The 10,951-nt window shown below is 43.2% G+C and overlaps 1 long non-coding RNA gene across 1 annotated transcript; it reads left to right on the top strand.

Moving 5' to 3' along the window:
• The first annotated feature begins 549 nt into the window (after positions 1–549).
• On the top strand, positions 550–10,253 carry LOC143273778 (uncharacterized). Its single transcript, XR_013051953.1, has 3 exons — positions 550–711; positions 3,951–4,150; positions 9,878–10,253. It is a non-coding gene; the product is annotated as an uncharacterized LOC143273778 (long non-coding RNA).
• The last annotated feature ends 698 nt before the right edge of the window (positions 10,254–10,951 follow it).

The following is a 10,951-nucleotide window of genomic DNA, read 5'->3' as shown; positions in this document are numbered from 1 at the left end:
AGCTGTGAAGCCCCCATGGGACTGGACTAGGACCTCTGTATAATCAAGAGAGTTGTGTAGCTTGATATGCTTAAGGGGCCTCCTGGCAGTAGGATCAGGATCCATCCCTGGTGGATGAGCTGGAGCCCACTACCTATGGTAGGACACCTTGCACAGCCTTGAAACAGGGGGAAGAGCTTGGACCTGCCTCAAATGAATGTACCGGGCTCTGCTGACTCCCCATGGGACGCCTTACCTGGTCAGAGGAAGGAATGAGGGTGGGTTTGTGGGCGGGGGGAGACTGAGAGGGGGGGCAAGGGAGGGAAGAGAGGAGAATCTGTGGTTGGTATATATAATGAATAAAAAAGTCTTTTAAAAAATTCCAAAAAAAGTATCATAGTTCAAATGGACTTAACAGATATCTACAGAACATTTCCAAGCACTACAGAATACACTTTTTATTCAACAGCCCATGAAATGTTCTCTAAGACAAACAGGAAAGTTGAAATAATTCCATGTATTCTGTCTGATCACAGTGGAATAGGGCTACAAGGCAACAACAAGAGAAATTCTAGAACATACAAACTCATGGAAATGAAAGAACACACTATTGAATGATGAACAGATCTTTAAAGAAATAACAGAAGTAAATCTAAAGATTCTTACATTCAAATGAAAATGAAAACACAACATTGCCTGGGAACCCATCTGCCACGCCAGCCAGGGAATCAGGTAGACTATCTTCAGACCTTGGCTCTCCCTCTTCCCCTCCAAATCCGATCCCTCAGCATCATCCCCAGCTTTGTAGCAGACCTCCTGCTTTGGTATCCCCTTCCTCTATGCCCCCATCTACCAAGGACAATCCAGAACTTCTCCTCCTCCAGCCTTCCTCACCCCATCCCTTTGTCTCGGCTGCCAACTCCCTCAGGTACTCCCTGGGAACGCACCAGCCACCAGCCATGGAAGGAAATAAGTCAAGGAAGTGGTAGGTGGTCCTCAGATCCTCACTCCCTCTCCTCTCCTCCAAATCCAATCCCCCAGTCTCAACTCCAGTTCTATAGCAGACTACCTGCTGTGGCCTCTCCCCTCTCTCTGCCCCTATTCCTAGGAGACCCTGCTTTCCTCCCTCCTGTGGATGTCCTCATCAATGAACAGAAACTCTAAGCTGGACCAAGATAAGATGATTTCAGCAAATATTGCAATATACTTTGAAAAGGACATTAGTATGTGATGCATTTCACCAACTAGAACAATCAATACTCAGCCTCTTCATCTCTTATCATTGTAGAGACATAATAAAGAAAAAAACAGTTTATTTTTAAGTTTTGTGATAGGCATTTGGAAACCAGTTCAGAATGTCTCCTCCTAGAGACCTTATTCTGAGGAGAGCAAGGTTTTGTCAAAGAGCCCAGGCTTGATATCTTAAGACAAGATAGCTGAAGGCAGATGGGTTTGTGTAATCAGTCAGACACCACCTACTAAGTGTTCCGTGCTGGCCATATTCTGTCTTTGACCTGTGAGCCAGGGACGAACAGGTGACTGCTGATGAGAAGGAACTAGAAGGAACTAGCTGTATACATGAGTGAGATGTTGTGAATGATACAGAACGGCAAATGGCTCGGAAAGGGCGAAGAGAAGGTCAATGTATTAGGACAGTGTATGGAGAAAGAGTTGCGCAACAGTACAGCACAGGCTGGGAGCATTCACCCAGGGTTTGCCCCTAGAACAGTACAGCACAGGCTGGGAGGATTCACCCAGGGTTTGCCTCTAGAACAGTACAGCACAGGCTAGGCGCATTCACCCAGGGTTTGCCCCTAGAACAGTACAGCACAGGCTGGGCGCATTCACCCAGGGTTTGCCCCTAGAACACGCAGGATGACTTTAAAAGGTCTGCACCTTGTAATTAAGGAGATAAGTCTTCTTTCATTTTTCAGGTAAAATTTTATTAGTCGTTCTCGTAATACTATTTTTGTTTGTTGTTTAAGCCCAGATCCATGGGCTTTGACCCTGAGCTTCTCTTACACACTCTTCTAACATCCACTGAAGCTTTTCCTTCGGAATGAGGGTGCTAACTGTAGATGAATTTCTAAATGGTCTCATTAGATAAAAAACAAAACAAACAAACAAACAAAAGACCACGGAGCCAAATATAAGGGTGAAAGCCTTAGATCCGAGAAATAGGAATAGCCACCAGCCAACCTTACCTCCCCAGCTCTGCAGCTTCCAAATCCAGCTACTTCCTGTCTTACCCATGCCTTTATTGCCTTGCTGTTCTGCCCTCTCATTGGCTCTTAGCCCAGCTACCTCACTTCCTTGTCACTGTCTGTCTGTACAGACCTCCAGGTCTCTGTGGTTGGTACTGGGATTAAAAGCGTGTGTCACCACACTTGGCTCTGTTCCCTAGTATGACCTTGAACACAGAGACCCTGACTGCCACGTGATCAGATTAAGAGCCTGTGCTACCACTGCCTGACTTCTATGTTTACTTAAAATGACTTGCTATGTCCTCTGATCTCCAGGCAAACTTTATTAAAGCACAAATATCACCACATTTCAGCACAAATAAAATATCACTCCAGCTAACAGATCCTCTCTTCTTTTATTTCATTTAATTTTATTATTTTTAGTTACACGTATGTATGTGTAAAGGTTTAGGTGTGGGTATGCCCACTAGAGGAGAGGTGCCTAAAGAGGCCAGAGGTGCTGGAAATCCCTGGAACTATGGAAGCCACCTGATGTGGATCCTGGGAATCAAACTCAGGTCCTGTGAAAAAGTAGTGTATGCTCTCAATGCTGAGTCAGCTCTACAGCCCCCATTCTTCTTTTTTCTTTTTTTAAGATTTTATTTTATTTTGTTTGTTTTAGACGGGTCTTATTATGTAGCCCTAGATGGCCTGGAATTCCATATGTAGACCAGACTAGTCTTGAACTCACAAATATCTGCCTGCCTCTGCCTCCTGAGAGCTGGAATTAAATGTGTGAGCCACCACACCTAGCCTGATTTTATCTTATCTTATTACATGTGTGTATGTATATGGCTATGTTCACATGAGTGCAAGTCCTCATGTAGGCCAGAAGAGGGCATTGTATGTCCCGAAGCTGAAGTTACTGTTGGTTATGAACTACCCAACATGGACACTGGGAACTGAACTACGGTCTTCTGCAAGAACAATATGTGCTCTTAACCACTGAGCTAACTCTCTGATTGTTCTTTTTCTTTTTTCTTTTTCTCTCTTCCTTTGGTTTTTGTTAACATCCCTTCAGGACAAAAAAAAAAAAAAAATCATATAGAAAAGACGACTCCATCCTATGCCTAGGCAGAACAATCCCAGTTTGAATTTCCATGTTGTGTCCACGTAAACATATTTCAGAGAATATACATAGTAATAGCTCCAAAGAAACCCCAAAGGAACTCGCAGCCCAGGTTAGCATTCAAATATTCAGATGCATGCATTCTTCTTTTCGTCTATGCCATCAACAGAGATTCTTCTCTGTGTGCTCACAGTGAATGACTGTCCAGCAGGACAGAAACCAGTCTCTCGTGCCATTCTTTTCCTAAACACCTGGTTTTCCAGTTTTAACAAGGTGACTGGTTGCCACAATAATTGAGCTATGTTTCCACTTGGTTGAGTCCCCCTGGACCTTAAAATAAAGATCTATATCCTTTCCTCCTAGCATTTTAGGAGTCACCTACAGCAAACCACTCATTGAGGGGTGATCCTATTAGGAACGCAAACACAGGCTCCTGCTCTTTCTTCTCTGCTTCTGTTAGATACGCCAAAGCAGGACTACTCTGCTCTGCCCCAATCCACATCCACTGATCTGTAAGCGCAGGTAGAGCTCTCACATCTGTTATTGGCTCTTTTCCTGGTTTACTGTGTGTGTGAAATAACCACAGAGTGAACGCTTTTCCAGGGTTTGTTGTTGTTGTTATAGGATTAGGAAACTAATGGTTTCCATTTAACTTTCAGACCAAAGCGCTGCCGAATATAACTTTCTAAAAGGTTGTTCGGTGGTACAGTTATCCTTCCAAATGCTGCAGAAACACAGAGAAGGAATGGCTTCCAGGTTGAAATGCGGGGTTTCATATGTAACAGGCCACAGCAAGGAGTTTATCTGGTTCTTACGGGTGTTGCTTTTCCTTTGAGAGCAGATGGGCTACAAACACCAGGTAAGTAACTGTCAGCTTTAGCCATTCTTAATTAAATGGTAACTTAGAAGTTTACCACAAACTCCTCCTCCCTCTCTGGTTATAGAGGAACACAATATGTTTTGGGTTTTGTTTGGCTAGGTTTTGCTTTCATTTGTTGTTGTTGTTGTTGTTTTCTCATTTGTTGTTTTGGGGCTATGTTTGTATGACTGGTTGGTGGGTCCGTTTGGTTTTGGGGGAGGGTTTGGGGTGACTTTTTGTTTGGTTTTTGGTTTCTTTCAAGGCAGGACCTCCTATGTAGCTTCGGCTGGCCTTGAACTCAAGATATCCTCCTGCCTCAGCCTACGGAGTGTTATGGCCAAAGGTGTGCACCACCACACCCAATCTCACAAGGTATTTTGAGGAATAAACATATTGTTTGGGAGCCTAGAGAAGTGGATGGATCCATGTTGTTCTGAGCCTCACGCTGCAGAGCAGGACTTCTTGAATATTTTCCTCTTGAGACATTTTGTACCCAAGACATTTTTGTTTGTTTGTTCTGAAACAAGGTCTTACTATGTAGCCTTGGCTAACCTGGAACTCATAGAGATCTGCCTGCCTCTGCCTCCCAAGTGTTGGAATTAAAAACATTCTCCCAAGACATTTTTACATGATGCTAAGTATTTAGGTGTATAAAATTCATACACAAGCTAGAAAGACGACTCAGCAGGTCAGGTGCTTTTTACTGCCCTTCCAGAGGACCTGAGTTCAGTTCCCAGCACCTGTGACTCCAGCTCCAAGGGATCTGACACCCTCTTCTCACCCCAGGCACCTGAACGTATTCACACAGAAACACACATACAAATAAAAGCAAATGTGAAAGAAAAGATTTTTTTAAAATAAATATATAAAATTGGTACACAAACCAAGTATTTATGCATCATAACTCATAAAAGTTATTTTAACATAATTCTTTGGTATATATAATAATTTCATTTTTAGCACAAAAGAGAATTTGCATACTAATGAGATGGATTTGTGTTTTTTTTCTTTACATAAAGTATTAAACCTTGTCTGGATATTTGAAAGTGCAGGACATAGAATACCTTCCATGTTTTTCAGGGTTGATCAGTGTTTGACTTTATAATCTTCAGTGCTGAGAATGCCACCTCACATAGTCATGCAGTATAACATGGCAGAAATGTGCTTAGAGCTACTTCAGAAATTAGTGGAAATTCTGTCCTAATCCCAACCCAAAGCTCATGAAACCATCTTTTTTATTAAAAGATGGAAGTCAATAAGCCAAACATCAACTTTTAAAACTGAACCTTCTAACATGATACAATCTAAAGGTACATTCACAGGACACCTACATATGGAGGAATAGCAGTAGAAGCTATTTGTTTTCCATAATTAAAATAAAGCATTTGTTTTCCATAATTAAGCCATTCTGGATTTCTGTTGTTGCTTTTACTTGTTTAGGTTTATTTATTTTATTTTGCACGTATGGGTATTTTGCCTGACTGTAGGCCTGTGCACCAAGTGTTCGTGCCTGGTGCTTGGGAGGGGGTCAGAAGAGGGTGTCAGATCCCCTGGAGTATTAATGTAGTTACATACGGTGGTGAGCAGCCATATGTGCTGGGAGTCAGATCCAGGTCCTCTGCAAGAGCAAATTCTCTTAGCCACTGAGCAGCGCCCATCACATTTTTTATAAGAGCAGAAAACTTTGCACATACAGTAAAAACTCTAGCTCACAAGACAGTTTTGAATCTGAGTTGAGGTGTATCAGGAACACTAGCCGGCATGTGGTGTGATGGCAGAGAGGGAGTATACAAGTTCAGAACAAAGGCCACAGTGAAGTCAGGTGATGTAACATGGACCAGCATTGCTAGAAACACTGGGATTTATTAAGCAAATGACTTTGAGTTTATTTTTGGTGGCTTACTAATGCCCAATTTTTCACAATCTCCACATTCTGGTACATGACCCACAGTTCAGGAGACTGGGATACATAGGGCTCTTCTTTGCCCCCACCCTACCCTTCCTCATGCCCCAAGTAGACTGTGGCACAAGGAGGCAATGCCCACAGTGTGTGCCTGGTCCCTGCTGGACCACTTTCTAAATCCCAAGGCTCAGAATCCTTTGTTCAAGCAGAGTTCTAGAGTTTCTAGACCTACAGATGACCAAGGAACAGCCTTCAGTCAAGTGTGTAGAGCGGTTGGAGTGTTCACAAACGTGCACAGGAAGCTCTTACAGCGTGACATTAGCTGTGGGAGGAGAAATTAGCAATGGGAGGAGAAGGGCCTGGCTCCCTTCACACCCCCATGCCCTCACAGGCAACTCCAGGTTCAGGTGAAGAACGTCATCTACTGAACAGTTAGCTCTCTTGACTAATGCCGTATCTAGACAGACCTCTACTTGTATTTTTGTCCCCAAATCTCAGGACTGCAAAGGGTGAGACACTGAATTCAGGGAGTCAGAGACCAGCGGTGGATGGAGAAAACTGTTTATTCTTTTCTAAACATAAATCATGTGAACTGTAATACAAGAGACGCGACAGAGAAGGGGGTAGAGCTCCACCATTAAGATCAAACAGCCCCTTCAATCTCTTAAGTTGAGCTCTTTGTTCAAAAAGCACAAGGAGCCAGCTAGGACATTCTTCTCTTTGCCACAAGAATTCCATCTGCAGAACCGTGGCTCCCAGGCTGCCAGCTGCTCCCTGCTCCTCTGTGGTAAGAATGCAGCTGAGGTTGAAAGCTTGTCACCACGTCGGAGCCAAGACCCACCTGTCCCTCTTGTCAGTCTCCTCCTGCAAAAATCTTCCTGGGATTTAAAAACTTAAGCCATAAAAACGGGATTCGCCTCCACTCTTTCTACATCGGCTAGCTACACCCATGCATCATATACGCCAGGATGATGCTGTCTCTTTAAAACTGTGATTAAATAAAATAACAGGTGGGCAGTGTATCAACAGCCATAGCAGTTAGTCTCAGGAATTGTCTGCTTATTTAAATGACCCCTAGATTTTGTTTTTCTCTTTTAATATTGACTTATTTTATTTTATATGTGTATGTTGTATGTGCACACACATGCACCATATTAACATAAGAGCCCAGAGAGATCAGAAGACACGTCAGATCACATGGAAATGGAGTTACAGTTGTGAGCCACCATATTGGTGCTGGGAACCTAACCCAGGTCCCCTGCAAGAGCAGCCCGTGCTCTTAACCACTGAACCATCCTCTCCAGACTAGATTTTATTTTTCAATCAAACATAAAAGAGAGAAAGTGATAAAAGGAGAGAGATCTTCACAGCTATAATTTGCATAAAATCATTTCAATAAATTAAGTCTATTTCCCATCAATGTAAAATTAATGTGTTTATTTACATATGTTTTCTTTCTTTCTTTCTTTTCTTTTTTTTTTTTTTGGTTTTTCGAGACAGGGTTTCTCTGTGTAGCTTTGCGCCTTTCCTGGGACTCACTTGGTAGCCCAGGCTGGCCTCGAACTCACAGAGATCCGCCTGCCTCTGCCTCCCAAGTGCTGGGATTAAAGGTGTGCACCAAAAAAAAAAAAAAAAAAAAAAAAAAAAAAAAAAAAAAAAAAGGTGTGCACCACCACCGGCCGGCTTTTTTTTTTTTTTTTTTTTTTTTTTTTTTTTTTTTTTTTTGGTAACATATGTTTTCTTATATCATGAGTCTAACGTTCTAAACTGGGAAAGAAAACATTGCTGTGTGATATGCATCTAATACACCATTATTTTAATACCTGTTTTTTAAATATATGTATTAATGGGTTTGCTTCAACTTTGAAATCTGTAAGCACGTCTATCTTTTCATCTGATCATGAATAGGAAGAAATGATTATGACATACGTAAAACAAAAAACCTTAATGCAAAGGAGTATAATAAAGATACTTTACCTTCTCAAACCTTCACTATAAATCTTCAGATGGTTCCAGATGTGGATGAGCAGGCAGTACCATGTTAAGACTGATGTGAATAGGGGAATTCCCAGTTCCAAGTAGATTAGGGACAAGGATATCAGGCGTCACTCACATATGTGGAGGCATGAAGCGTTAAATCTAATTAATCTTATGAATAAAAAATTGGGATTAAGGTAAAAACTTGAAAGATCAGAGAATCAAGGGAGCAGTCACAATCACTTCCTACCTCTACCTTTCCTCTGTCCAAATGGGGCTGCAAGATCCTCCCTTAGCCCTGCCTTACCACTTCCTGTCTCCTCTCTGTCTACAGTCCTCCAAACCTCTATGGTCAGCTAGTGGCTAGCTGTACCTCTGACTCCAAGCAAGCTTTGTTTGTCAGAACACAATCAAAACAGCACACACAACAGGGGCGTTTTTCTTGTTCCTTATTTTCTTGTCTTACAAACAAAAGCAATCTGTTGTTTGCCTGTTTTTGGTGGCTTCCTTTGCAAAACAATTTCTGCTCAGTTTTCCCCCCAGTGCCTAAGACGGGGTTACTGGGGCTGCTGCTCAGGGCTAGAGTTCTTGCCTAGCAGGTGGAGTCGGGGATTCATGAGAGAGAGAGAGAGAGAGAGAGAGAGAGAGAGAGAGAGAGAGAGAGAGAGAGAAGAGAAAGAAAACTGACTTCTCTTCTTCCCTCAGGCACAGGGCTCTTATTTAGGAAGAGAAAGGCATTAAGTTAGCCATAACAGACTCTAACTTTATAAATTATGATTATACAGAAACAGATTCCCTTAAGAGGCGTCCTTTTTACAGCGATTAACAACATTTAATCCACACTTAATGAGTATCGTGTGCCATGCCACTGGCATTATTAAAGCATGGGAGAACAGTAAGTGCTAACAGCTAGACTATAGCAAGATGAGGCGCACACCAGCACAGGACTGATGCTGCAGGGTTAGCGGGGAGCACATGGCTCGTCTAGCCCCGTCAGACTCTCCCTCAGAGTGAACTCTTCAAAGATGGCGCCCAACAGGCAGACTAAGCTAAAGAAGGTGACCAGGTAGTGATAAAAGTGACCAGGTAGTGACAGTTATCCATTCTGTTCATATATTCATCTTCAAGTATCTTCCTAGCGTTAACGTTTAAGAAAACATATATGTCTATGTGTTGAGAAGAGGATGCACCTTTGGGACATCACAGTGTTGATGCAGCATCTCCCAAATATGCATCATTTGTTCTGCTGACACGGAGAGCAGCACAGAATAAGGGAAATCAACCGCTTTTTTATTTTATAATTAATTTAATTTTCTATATCGGCCACAGATTCCCCCATCCTCCCTCCTCCCACCCACCCCCAGCCTTCCCCCCAATCCACCCCCCATTCCCACCTCCTCCAAGGCAAGGTCTCCAGCTAGAGAGGAAAGCCTGAGAGGAGAGCCTCGAGAGAGAGCCTGAGCTGACCTACTCTGGTCGTCGGAGGGTTGAACACCCTAACTGTCATGATAGAACTCTCATCCAGTGACTGATGGAAGCCGATGCAGAAATCCACCGCTAAACCCCAGGTAGAGCTCCAGGAGTCCAATCGGCGAGAGAGAGGAGGAATTATATGAGCAAGAGATATCGAGACCATGATTGGAAAAAGCACAGGAACAAATAGCCAAACTAGTGGGAAGTCAACCACTTTAATTGAACCTGGAGTCAAGCTGATCCAAAGACAGTCTCTGAATGAGATTGCCCAGGAGAGTTGCTTCTTAGTTCTCAACATTTCAGTCATAGTCACATGATGCAAATGTCACAGGCTCTGGTTTTCTAGATCTTGAGTCTTGTTTTCTTTCCTTCAGGCACACCACTGTTTCCTTTGGAGAAGAGGCAGAGGTGGGAAGCCAACAGCTGAAGCTTAGAGCTTCCCAGCCCCTCCCCCAGCATTTCATCATCTCCTTCACCATCAATACCAAAGTCCCAAAACATGCCAGGGAGTCAGGGAGGGCTCTGAAGCAAAGCTTGGATTTAACAAAACCTAAACCAGTCCTAGCCCTTCCTAAATCAAAACTCTCGGCTCCACCTGGCAAGACACCAGATCTTCTTTTAAAACACACACTGGAGCCAGGTATTCTGTGAGTGCTCAGACCACATGTACGAGTTAAATAGTAACAGCTTATACATTTGCTTCCCATAACCTCTAGATGTGTTCAAATAACACATATTACTGAAATATCACCACATGTCTACTTTTCTGCCACCTCCACTGAACAGAAAGCTCATTCAAATGTAAGACTCAACGCATTAGAACATGTTTATTTATAAGATTATTTTCCAGCTCGGGTGGGAAGCCAATTCACACACGTTCGATAATTTCAAGAAATAACTAGACTGTATCCTTCTTTTAATTATTGTATTATTTATTTATTATTTTACAGTTGGCCAAGCCGTCGTCCTCACTGACCATGCCACGTGTTCACACACGAGTGAATTTGTACAGATACAAACATAAGAGGCAGATAGCCACAGACACTAAATGCTTGCTGTGTGCCAAGCCATGTGATAATCGCCCTACTCATTTGTTTGACAAAAATGTGTTCAACACCTGGGTTATACAGCTACTTCCTCCAAGTTCAAACATTCCTTCCTGGAAGGATGGAAAAAAAAGAAAAAAAAAAAAAGTTCCTAAGACCCAGGATGCTCACAAAACTAACAAGGCTGGGGGGGCTCAGAAAGTTACAAGAAGCACAATGACCCAACTCCCACCCCCACCCCACCCCCAACCCCAGGCCCAGCCCCACCCCAACCCCAGCCCCGCCCCAGCCCTGCCCCCACCCCCGCCCCCGTCCCCGCCCCCGCCCCAGAGTTAGAAAAGCAGTATCTAACTACTGGGGGAGAGGTGACTTTCTTTGGTAGAGCTGACTCCAGATTGAACT

Source organism: Peromyscus maniculatus, chromosome 6, assembly GCF_049852395.1.
Source record: "Peromyscus maniculatus bairdii isolate BWxNUB_F1_BW_parent chromosome 6, HU_Pman_BW_mat_3.1, whole genome shotgun sequence".
Lineage (NCBI taxonomy): Eukaryota > Metazoa > Chordata > Mammalia > Rodentia > Cricetidae > Peromyscus > Peromyscus maniculatus.
This window is presented reverse-complemented; position numbering and strand designations above follow the sequence as displayed.